Raw genomic sequence first — 12539 nt, 5'->3', positions numbered from 1 at the left:
GGATTCATAGTTAATAAGTAACTCATCAATATCTTAAAAATGTGGAATAAGCTATTAAATACCAGCACTGATGTTGCAGCTCTGTATCCAACAACACAGTGACTTCCCTGTACACCCCTACAGCAGTTACACTTAATTTTATTGACACATCGAAGAAAAACACTGTAATCTGTGATCACAAGGTCTTACACCCCTGTGCATGTTACCTTGCACGACAGCTGGATTCTCGACATCACACAAAAATCCAACTTGTCAGGCTTCAAGTAATGCCTTTGTGCTGTGCAAGCCAGTGCTTGGAAAAATCAGCGTCCTGTGAGGAGCCGCTGGCAGCCATGTGTGTGGCTAAAAAGTGTGGGAGACGAAAAACAGAGACGACTGTTCATTAGTGTAGATGCTAATTTAACATCAGGTATATCAGAACTGGAGAGTATTTATATCTATTTGTGCTCTTCTCCTGACTGGTTTAGGCAATAGTTTGATTGACAGATGGTTCGTCCAATTACCTGCACTTTTCCAAACAGTTACCAATGATGGCTTCTCAGATGGTTCTGTTTAACAAATCATCTGGCCGGTCAGATTACTGTGCATGTAAACATCACACCCCTAATCCTGCTTCACCTCAAGACATGCGGAACATCATGGAGGAGCAGGAGCTTCACTCCATCATGGACATTATCAGTTGGGTGATGATAGAGGTTGGTATCTGCCCCATGTCTTGGCTCTTTGCATGTCTACCACTCTCACCTCAGCAGAGGCTCTGAGATGGGATCCATATCGCCTCACACAATCTCAGTCCACCGATACAAGGAGGCACCGCCGTGGACTTGGATAGAGACACAACTTATTTTTGTTTTTGAGTGTGTGTGTGTGTGTGTGAGTGAGAGAGAGAGGCAGTGTGGGTCCCATGTCCCCTAGATGCAAGCTGCATTTAATGGAGACAGATACTTACTCCAGTGGAACAACAGCACTGATGGAGTAGACACCTTGTTTAGCACTCAAATAGAAATAGACATTCACCACAGGGGCAAAACCTCCTCTCAAAGGGCTTTATTTGTTGGTTGGAAAACCCTCTTTCAGATCCATTAAGTGTAAGTATTGCAGAAAAAACAAGACATATTTTAGCACATTTGTTATCATGAAAACTCACCTTGGTAAATCCATTCTCCTTGTACATCTGCCTGAAACTTTGATCAGAGTAATAAACAATTGGTATTACTTTGCTTGCATATATATAAAGATTAAACAACAATGAGACATTGCAAGTGTTACAGAGAAGTACATTTTGCTTAAAATGTGCTTGGGGTGTGTAGGTTAGCAGATGTGAAGATTAGATCACATTGCTCAGGAGCATTTTGGTTGTAATGCACACAGTTGGTGCTTGCTTATTCTGTACTGTGTTAAAAACACTGCACAAATTTGACTTTAAACAGGCAACCAAGCATCAGAACTAAATGCACAATACTATGTAAAATAAACTATCAACATATAATAACCAGCCTGCTGACATGTTGCCTAATGTGTCTCCTCTGTCCACTTTAATGAGTGGTTTTCAGCCTCACATAAACGGCTGACAAAAACCATAAAACACATGGAGAGTTGGTCAAAATGAACGGTAACTCGGTGTAATAGCTTTATGTTCGGCTCTACTCACTCTACATCCTGCTGCCCTCCCTATCAGCACTAACATCCAGATGAAGGGCTGCTTAGTCAGCTCTGGTCCAGCCTGCTCTTGGTCCACAGCTCAGCCTCCCAGTGTGTGTGTGCTGCAGACAAAGATAGGACTCTCAAAGGGCCAGCACAATGCCGGGCGGCTCAAAGGCTCCCATTTCTGCTTGCTCCTCTCAGTCTCCTTCTATCACACTTTTTCTAATGGAAAAAAATAACCCGGCCCACACATCAGAACATGCTGTAGCATTGACAAAATGACTTATTGCTCCTCTCTGCACACTTCCCTCTCCCTCCCTGGATTCATCAAGCTCCCAACCTCCCCTCAAAATGGCTGGCACCTTCTGGCGCTTGTCTAGCCTGACACCCTTCCTCTGCAGTGACCTTGAGACAGAGATGAAGGAGTGATGGTGCTCCCATAACTGCTGCAATACTGTTCCCTTTCCCCCACAAAAAAAGAAAATACAAAGCAGCAAGATGGCTCTCACTTACACTGACAGCTGGAGGAAGGGGGGAAAAACCCTCTGCATATCCGCATCAATCAAAATAGGATTAGGGTGCCTCTCTCTGGTCCTTTTTTTATTTCCCATTAACTTGAAGTTGCTGATGAAATATGGAGCTGTTACGTGGTAACTGGGGTTGCAGAGCCACAATGTAGCCAGTCCTATCTTCAATAATTAAAATTCAAAAAGAGTTCAACACCATCAAATAACAGGCTAGCTTAAAAAAATCCTACTAGTTTACAAGTTTTGAATGTTTTATGTTTCTTTCCTCCCAAAATTAGTTTTTACAACAACATATGGGAGGGATCTTTATGATAGCAATATGCGCAGATGAAATGACATGACAATGTGTGAAACAAAACTGTCTGCTGTGATCAACCACCTTCACATGCAAAACAATCCACCCTCTCTAAGGAAACTGTTGTGACCGGTCTTCCTCCATGTCCTGGTGGAATAGGGAAGCAGACAAGAGATGATGCATGAATTCTTAATCAAATATAGACAGTGAGAAGTGAAAGGAGTGGAAGGCAATCGTCCTGGCCGTGCTAAATATTGAGGCCCTGGCTTCCTACCGTATGCCAGGTTTCTGAATGACTCGGCTCATCACGATTTGCTTTCTGGAGCCATCTTTACCATCCACCTCCATCCCAGGGCCTCAAACTCCACCTTCTGATATTGACTCTTCAGCCACTCTTCACGAAAACTGAATGGCCGATCAGTTTGCAGGTTTTTTTCTCCTCATGACCTCGAGCTTATGCAAGGAAGGGATGCTTTCAGCTGTAATGTTTTTGTTTTCTCTCTCCGCTGAGAAGTAAGCATCCATGGCTCAGCTGAGGGTGAGAGCTGTAGAGTCCCAGTGCACGGCTGCCGGGCGACCCTGTCCGAGTCCTGTCCAGAACACCCTTTCTCTGACCACCTGAGCCTCTGTGCTGTGTGCTTGTCTGCTGGCAGTCTAGTCAGGCCACACAGAACCAAGTCCTTGCTTCACACCAATTTAAAATCTAGTTGAAACTCGCCCTGTCAGGTTACACATCCTACCTCACACTTTTACCTCTTTTCTTAACACCTGTGGTGATGCCAGAGAAATACAGTTGTGTCCGTATTACTTAAAGTTAAAAAAATAAATAAAAAGGTACAAATTACTCAAGGAGGAATTGGGCATTCCCATGGCAACCAGGTCCTGTGGTATAGGCAAGGATATCAGGCCAAGCCCAATGCCATTTGCATACAAATTGCCCAGCTGGCACCTTGTTGTTATGACAACGGCACACAGCTCCCAGTATTCATTTGGAAGCGAAATACAAAAGGAAAGCAGCCAGCGAGTCATTGATAAAATTCTTTTTTTTTTGTAATGAGGAAGTTGGTGACACTGACACTATGTTCTCATGTAAATCCAATCACCATATAGCTCCTGCAGAAAATGAGGAAAAACACCATATACTGAAGACAAGATAATGACTAGAATGTACTTTAAATTGACCGCAATATTAAATGGGTATACATTTAGACAGAAAAAATATGTTTCAAATGTTGTGAATTGAAATAAAACATTTAACTATCCTCAGATGACAGCAAATTCAACAAATGTTATATGACCTCTGGCAGATAGAAAGTGCATCTGTCTTCTCCTTAGCTCACCTGATTTTGCAAACCTTTATATAATTCCTTACAATGACAAATGCCAACTCCTCAAAGCTTGAGAGAGAAAGTAAACTCCGCTGACAACACAGTGTCCTCTACTGGCAGCACATGGCAGGAAGTTTACACAGCCGTCTGTCTGTCTAAACGGATAATATTTAGCTCAAGGGCAACTGAGCTGATTCTTTTCTATAGTCATCCTGGCTCAGCTTATTGGCCAGTTAAATTGCCCTGTTGTGGGCACTATGAGCATGCTGTGAACCTAGCATATCTATTTATCCCAGAAACTCCCGCGAGACTCGGGTTTAATCACTAGCTTCTGGCTAAGCAGTGGCTCTCTCAGTGTGAAACAAAGCAGCTCCTGGTTCCAATACCTGACCTGTACTACTGTGGGAGAGTGCTGAGCTGTGGACAAGGTGAGCCCTCGCCCTGTATACATTAAGCTTTGCGATTTTTCCCCTTCAGCGTATTAATGATTAGAGTCCCACTGATAATCCTGTTGCAGATTTCTAGAGGCAACTGGTACAAACCACTTTAGTCCAAATTGAAAGGCCTGTGTCAGCAACAACACAGCAGTTTGTGTGTGTGTGTGTGTGTGTGTGTGTGTGTGTGTGTGTTGTACCCTCTAACCTCAGGGTGGGAGCAGAGGGCAGGTGACACATCCAGCCTCCCCAGCATATAAATTCAGGAGCCTTCTCGCTGAAGTGCTGCTGGCTCTAAGGCATGACAGTTCAGTATGTTTCTTCCCCTGAACGTGCAACCTTTTCCAAGGTCGCAATTCACCAGCAGCTCCGATCTTTACTAAAGCACCATCCCGCTCGTTTGTCACTTATAAGTTCCAAGTCAACATGGCAACCCCGATGGGGACTCTGTGCTGCAGGGGAAGATCAGCCATGACTTCAGCGTGGCCATGAAGACTCTACCTCCTGGAGATCACCAGGTACTCTACCCAAACAGGCCCACTACATCTTCATTGTCAGACAGGTTGTGTCTCCAGAGCTGCTGACAGAGCAGCACTGTGATGAATGTGTGTGTTTTTTTCTCTTTCGCACAGATAGCAGTGATTGCATCGAGGAGCTTGGAGCGTGCCAAAGAGTTTGCCAAGAGGCATGGCATTCCTAAGGCTTACGGCAGCTGTGTGGAGCTGGCCGACGACCTAGACATTGGTGAATGAAGAGCTGTGAGCGGCTGCATAGGCAGAGATAGTGGCATGTTGATGTCGCTGTTTGAAGCTGAGTCTGGAACATCTGTATCCTCACAGACATTGTGTACTCGAGAGTGCTGCACACGGAGCACTGGCGAGTCGGTCTGCTTTTCCTCAAGGCCGGGAAGAATGTGTTGTGTGAAAAACCTTTCACTATGAACTCTGGAAAGTGAAAGACCTCATCGCTGCAGCCAACAAAAACAATGTCTTCCTGATGGAGGTAATGTTGAAGCAGAAGGTGATTCATATAGACCTTTGCAGAACGGGCGACTTGCTGGCAGTATGGAGTCACAGCAGGTGCAGGTTTGGTGCTAAAACAAAACCAAATTAAGGTGTGATTAGAGGTTAAAACTGGAAAGTAATAATCTTAACACAGACATCTTCCCCTTTCGTATCTCGTGAAATAAAAATGGATCAAATGCAGAAAACTATTTTGATTATATTGTTATTAAATTACTTTTTTTCAACATTTTGGTAAATAGACATTATTTGCTCTCCTGCCAAAAATTTGATGAGAATGTATACCATACCCATTTGCAGAGAGTACTATCTATCTTCTCATCTAGCTCTCTGCAAGAAAGCAAGCATATTTCCTAAAATGTATATCTATTACTTTAATTTGTCACAAACAGTTTTGCAGCAGGAGGAATTGCGGTCTGCGTATGTTAAAATTCCCATTGCAGTTTAGGCCAACAGCTACATTACAGTGGCATGAGTGCAGTTATTTGAAGCAAAGGAGATTAATGTAGGAAGCAAAACCCTGAATGTCATGGGAATATTTATACCTTATGATGCAAGAAAACATCTTGTTTATCATGTTTGACCAGCACATCTGCCACAGCACTCATGGCAGGTGGAGAAAGTGGAGAGCTGTGGTTATAAATTGCTGCTCAGGTGAAACTCCAGTATAAGCTGTTTACTGTTGCAGTGGTGCTAGGTTTTCTGCTCCGTCCCTCTCAGGCCATCTGGTCACGCTGTTTCCCCGTGCACGCTGAGGTGCGCAGGCTGCTGGCGGAGAAGGCAGTATAGGCGAGCTAAAGCTGGTAAAGGCCTACTTCGGCTCCCCTCAGCTCCACATCCCCCGCTCTGTGGAGAAGGAGTTGGGCGGTGGCGCATTTTGGAGTGTACTGCTTGCAATTTGTGCTGATGGTGTTCAACGGAGAGAGGCCGGAGTCCATCCAGGCCACAGGGGTGCTGCTCGACTCAGGTATGATTCAGCGCACCGGTCATGCAGCAGAGGTGGGATGTAGATTAGCATCATTAACCACACTACATGAATCACTGATCACAAAGTGGTTAGAATCCCTCTTGTGGTGGACAATAAACTTAGACAGAAATCACTTTTTTTTTTTAAATAAACTGTCCACAATGTAAACACCTCAGGGAAGAATTCTTCACACAGAAAATCCCAGACTTATCTTAAAAATGTGAGACTAATCCAAAGCCTCCCCGGAGTAATAGAATAATACAGTAAAACTGACAGGGGAATACTGTAATACTGTCTCACAGCATGATTTCCTTCAATGTAGGTCCATCACATCACACTATACATGAAATGAGCATTTTCTTATTTCTTACTTATCTTCATGTAACATTTTTGACAATTTTATAGCTACACAAAAAAAAGGTGTTTGTGACCTCATGCTAGTAAATCCTGAAACCTAGTTTTGATGAGCAACAGCAGTAGTGATGATGTACCTTTTTAAATGTTTGACAGGAGTGGGTGAGTCAGTGGTTGTGGTGATGAAGTTCTCCAGGAACAGGTTGGCCTTCTGCGCCTTTTCAATCGCTTCTCGACTTCCGAACGATGCTGTCATCAGCGGCACTGAGGGCTCCATTAAAGCATATTATGGTAGTCTTGCACAGGAACATTTGACTTAATTAAGAAATGACTGAGACATGCAAAAAACTGAGTTGAGGAGGAGACAAAGTACCCTCTGCCTGAACGCTGCCTCCCTCTGAATTTCACCAACAGCACTGGGCTTTGCTATGAAGCAGAAGAAGTGGGGCAGTGACTGCTTAAAGGTAGGTCACAATAAAAAAGGAAAGTATATTGTATATTTGTCTTCAAAGAGGTGAAACTGTTTGAACAGCCGAAACCCCCATTTCAAATGTAAGGTGAGTTTGAAAGAACGACACTGCAAGTCAGTGAAACAGTCACTTTCCTGGAGCTTCTTGAGAAAATTTGGATGAATACATGAATGAACTCATCAGATTGGTTCAGAATCAATGCTGTTATCAGTCCTTGGGATGTCCTCTAGCTTATACAGTATTACACTCCTATTTGTTTTGCCTCTTATGAATTTACATAATCTTTACATCCCTGCTATGACATAATTTATGCCTCATTGTGAATATGTGCATAATTTAACTGTGGTTATAAACAGTCTTTCAGTCAGTCTGATTTTCCTGTTAAACTCCTCTTCATCTGCAGGACTTAAGGAGAGCCCACGGATGCCTCTGGCAGACTCGGTCTTACTGACAGAGATCATGGATGAAATCAGGAAGCAGGTGGGAGTTACCTTCTGCCAGGACAGCCAGTGACATCACTCAAAAGCCTAAATCACCTGACCTTAACCTACTCAGATGGAACAGAGGGAGATGCTCGAGGCAGGCTTTGGATCTTTGGTATAAGCAGATCACTCATGACAGTGTGTGACAAAACCCGAGCAGACGCAGTGTCAGTGAGACAAATATGACTTGGATAACATACTGTAGTGAGCGGCCACTGAATTCAAAATAAAATCTGCAAATTATTTCACCATGCAAATCAGTGTATTTATTACTGTTTTCTTTCCATGTATTTTGTTGCATCTCATAGACCCGTTAAATCCTCCAGATTCACCATGTAAAGACCTTGTAGGTCCTTAAGATACAGTACATGACAAACACTGACACTGTCAGTTCACAAATGTCAGTTTAAAAATGTCTTAAACCAGATAAATCACAATGTAAACAAACAGAGCAGCCATGTCCTGTAATCAAGTCCTAGGCCTTGAAAGGCAACCCCAGCTGTCACTGTGGGGTGTGTGATTGATGAATCCAATAAAGGATTGATTGTGAAAGCCTTGTTTCATTTCAAATATCATCCGCTGGAGAGAAGAAGAGACTTCGAGTGGCACATTTGAATCAAAGTGTTTTGCCATGTCCGACCCTGCAGTCGTGTACAAATAGACTCATGCTCTCCATACAAAAATAGGTTGCACTGCCTGCTTTTCAAGGTTAGGACAGAGAGGATAACCTTTTATGAGTCAGCAAAGAGCATGACTCATTTAATACTTGTTTTCCAACCTTTTGGTCTCATACTGTAGGCCTCCAAAAAACTGGGCGGTGTCTCATTGATACAGGATACAGTCCATGAATGCAAATGCAGTAACGTTATTTTGACAACTGTTTTGCTTGGTGAATTGATAATGCTGAAATGTGCTGGTATAAAAGAAAAAAGGTTATACATTTATTTCTATACATGTCATGCTGTTTCCATGCCACAACTTTAACCTATTACATTTACTTATTTAGTACAGAGGTTAAATAAATGGACCATTCAGCCTAAAGTAATATAATGATACATGGCAGACCAACACAACGTCCATGTACATGTCACCTCTTACTAGAACCAAGAGGGCTGTTCGTTTTGGGACATAACATTTTCCATCGACATAAAAAAATATTCACTAAGGTAAAAAGATCTCATAGTCAAAAACTGATGAAAAATAACTATAAATAAAAAAGCCCATGTGTCCATGCAGGGAAGAAGGAAGAGATAAGATATTACAAAACTGAATATAAAAAAGGTTTATTCTGGTATTATATGTGTCCAGATCACTATTATTAGTTATTGCTGTGCAACGTCACAGAGATTAAAAAATAACACTGTGGCTCCATCTTGTGGCAGCAAAGTGGCACTGTTGATATCAACTCAATCTCTCTGTTTCCTGTCCAGTATGGCTACCAGGTGGGGAATCTGTAGCGAATCATGACTTCACTGTAGCCCTGAAAGCTATTCCTTCTTAAGACCATACGGTATCAGTATAAGTAGATGCGTAGACTCAAATACGTCTCTGGTTTCAAATGCATGACGTATTCTGTGGACTCGGCGAGGATTCTCGCACCGTGCCGACTGTCTGTAAATGCTGTTTCCCACAATTTGAAGTTAACTGTTATAATCAGACCCCAATGAAATGTCGATTTGCAGCCTGCAGCATTAACAAGCAACATGCCACCGACACTGAACCCCAGTGAGTATAATGCAAGCCACAGCTTGCAGCATTTCGTTCGCTTTGACACATTTTTTTTAACCGTAAATGACGTAGTAAATGGGCATCGATTCTTTTTTTTTGTATCGCTCTATTATCTAAGAATTACAGTAACTGTTTGCCCAGCAATAATTACATTGTGACAAAACAGGTTATAAAATCTGATCAAAAAGATCAGATTAATTTGCTACAGTTTTATCTAACACCAAGAAGAAGAACAAAGTATATAATTCATTTATTGACTTTTCAAACTGAATATAAGGAGACTGAACGTGCAAATGTGATTATTTTGAATTCAGATTTTTAACTATTTCAACAAAGGACTGGCAGGACTACTGTGAGGAAGCCTGACCTGGGATAGTGGTAGGAGGCAGACACGAGAAACTTTGTCCTGAATACAAAAAGTGTTTATTTACAAGAGTGGCCCTGCTACATGTGTAACCAAAAATATATATAAACAATATATATAAACAAAAACAGTTGATTTAGTTTAACTTCAGGCAGAAAACACTTTTAGATAGTTTACCATATGCTATACAATTGCAACCATGCATAACAGATCACAACTAACCTAAATACATACCTTTACATAATCTATTTCCCCCACTTGGTCTAACCCCATGACATCACCGCTGACGTCATCAGTGTATAAATAGAGATAATGGTTGGGCACCTCATCCTTTAAACTCTGGAACACATGGTGGGTATGTTAAGTAACAAAGAAAGATAGTGATTGACTAATAAAATGCAGAACTGAATCAATAAACAACTAAACTTAACAATACCTAAAATGACTTCTTTTGACAACCTATGCTATGACTTATTTATGACTTTTTTTGACATACTTTACTTTGGCTTTTTCATTACTTTTTTCAACATACCATGCTATGACTTTTTCCACATACTATACTAACACCTTTTATTCTGACTTTTTTCTACATACTATACTATGATTTTTTAAAGACTTCTATTCAACACATTATACCAGTGATTTTCAACCACTGTGCCGTAGAAACACCAGTGTGCCGTGAGAGATTGTCAGGTGTGCCGTGGGAAAATCCAATTTCACTTAATCAGTCCAGAAAAATGTATTTAGTTGCTGCAAATAATTTGCCATTGTTGAGCTTCTAAGCCTGCAATACAGAAGCTGGCTAAGTAATTAAATACTCTTCCATGCCAGTGGGTGGCAGTAGGTAGCTCAATAATGACCTGGTTAATTTAAGACAGTCGAACTAAACGATGCGCGGGAGAGGATGCGGTGACAAGACTACCAGCGATGGAGAAATATTTGAAAAGGAAAAATGCAGACTCTGAACTGGGCCCTACCTTTGGACAGTTTTAGGTTGACTGCTGCCAAGGAGTTCCCCATTCTGGCTAACAGAGCTATTTCGACATTGCTCCCATTTTCCACAGCATATCTGTGTGAGATGAGCTTTTCAAGCATGACTGCTATAAAGACTAAAAACAGAGAGACTGAGAGCTGTTGAGGAAGAGCTTCGTGTGCGCCTTTCTTCAGTTTCTGCAGGATATCAGCTTTGTGTTCATCTAAACAGGCCCAGGTTTCACACTGAGTAAGGATCAACAAATTGAGAGACTTGCCATTAAATTGTCAGCATATATGCTGTATTATGCTACAATGTGTCATTTTGTAACTTTTTGGTTGTTGATGTGCCCTGGGATGTTTTTAATGTATGTTTAATGTATGTTGACTATGGCTCAGAAAAGGTTGAATTACACTGCATTATACTATGACTTTTTTCGACAAACTATACTACAACTTTTTCGATGACCTTTTTTCGACAACCTATATTATGACTTTTTTTTACATGCTATACAACGACTTTTTTCAACAAAATATGACTTTTTTTGTCAACCTTATTCTGAATTTTTCAACATACTATACTATGACTATTTTGACAACCTATGCTTTTTATGGCCTTTTTCGACATATTATACTCTGACTTTTTTATTACTTTTTTCAACATACAACATACACTATGAATGTTTTCAACATAGTATACTATGACTTGTATGACCATTTTTGACATACTATACTCCATTTCTTTTACAATGGTACTGTGGCATTCTCAGGACTTTTTTTAAACATACTATAATACAACATTTTTCAACATACTATACTATGACTTTTTTGTCAACCTTTATTCTGAATTTTTCAACATACTATACTATGACTTTTTTGACAAACTATACTATGTTTTTTCATGACTTTTTACAAAATACTAAAATATGACTTTTTTTCACATACATACTATGGCTTTTTTGATATACCTATACTCTAAGTTTGATATACTATGCCATTTTTATGGCATACTATAGTATCACCTTGGCTAACAACACGGCATATTTTGTGTAATATGGTCCAGAATTATTCCAGTAATCACAATACTAGAAAATTGATTAAAGACCAAACAGGGGTTAATTAGCCAATAAAGAAATGATCAATGTACCAAGAATCTTTAAAATCACTTAGCAAACTACCATTACTATATAATATTTCTGCCTCCTTAAATGAGATGATTCTGCTTACAAGAGCAGCGTTACAGTATTTAAGCAGTTGGTAATGCAAAGCAATGACAGAAATAGGAGCATCATATGCTGTAAACTAAAAAAAACTGATGCTAAACATGTTACACATGCAGAGATGAATTACCTTAACAAAACATATTTAAGCAAGAGAATATATGTCAACAGAATTTGACATATGTATTAAAACCAGATACACCCGAGGGTCCCCCATTTGGACGCAGACTACATCAAAACTTAGAGAGTTTTGTGTTAAAAGTAACTGGCAGAGAACCCACGAAGAACGAATATAGTGATGTTATAGTTCTGCAGAAACCTCAGCGTCCTGGGAACAACATGAACTAGGTCACTTCTACATGAGACAAACACATCTCCCATCAGCCAAGCAAACAAATAACAAAATATCATAAATCATACTCGATATGACTGGGACAGACCGGAGAAAAAGGCTGCTACACTCCGTTAGCAACGTGCTACCTACGAACATGCAGCATGAAAAAGCACGAGCGCCTGACGGAGATTACGGACATAGTTTCCATTTCTCTCCCCGGTAAACCATCGCAGAGATATTCAGCTTCGAACACAAAAAGTCACACAGCTTTCATCGAATATTGTACTTACTTTTGGTCGAATCTCAGCGAAAAAATGGAATATCTCCGTACTTCCAACGCATGTTTGTCCAGCTGCTGGTGCTCCGTGTGAATCCGTTCGATTCGTGTCTCTCCGACA

At 40.9% G+C, this 12539-nt stretch overlaps 1 pseudogene; it reads left to right on the top strand.

Moving 5' to 3' along the window:
* Positions 1-626: 626 nt before the first annotated feature.
* On the top strand, positions 627-7621 carry LOC137887711 (trans-1,2-dihydrobenzene-1,2-diol dehydrogenase-like; annotated as a pseudogene).
* Positions 7622-12539: the final 4918 nt, after the last annotated feature.

The sequence above is a fragment of the Cebidichthys violaceus genome, unplaced genomic scaffold (assembly GCF_023349555.1).
Source record: "Cebidichthys violaceus isolate CVI_PGR_0920_01 unplaced genomic scaffold, fCebVio1.0.p SCAF_5, whole genome shotgun sequence".
Classification (NCBI taxonomy): domain Eukaryota; kingdom Metazoa; phylum Chordata; class Actinopteri; order Perciformes; family Stichaeidae; genus Cebidichthys; species Cebidichthys violaceus.
This window is presented reverse-complemented; position numbering and strand designations above follow the sequence as displayed.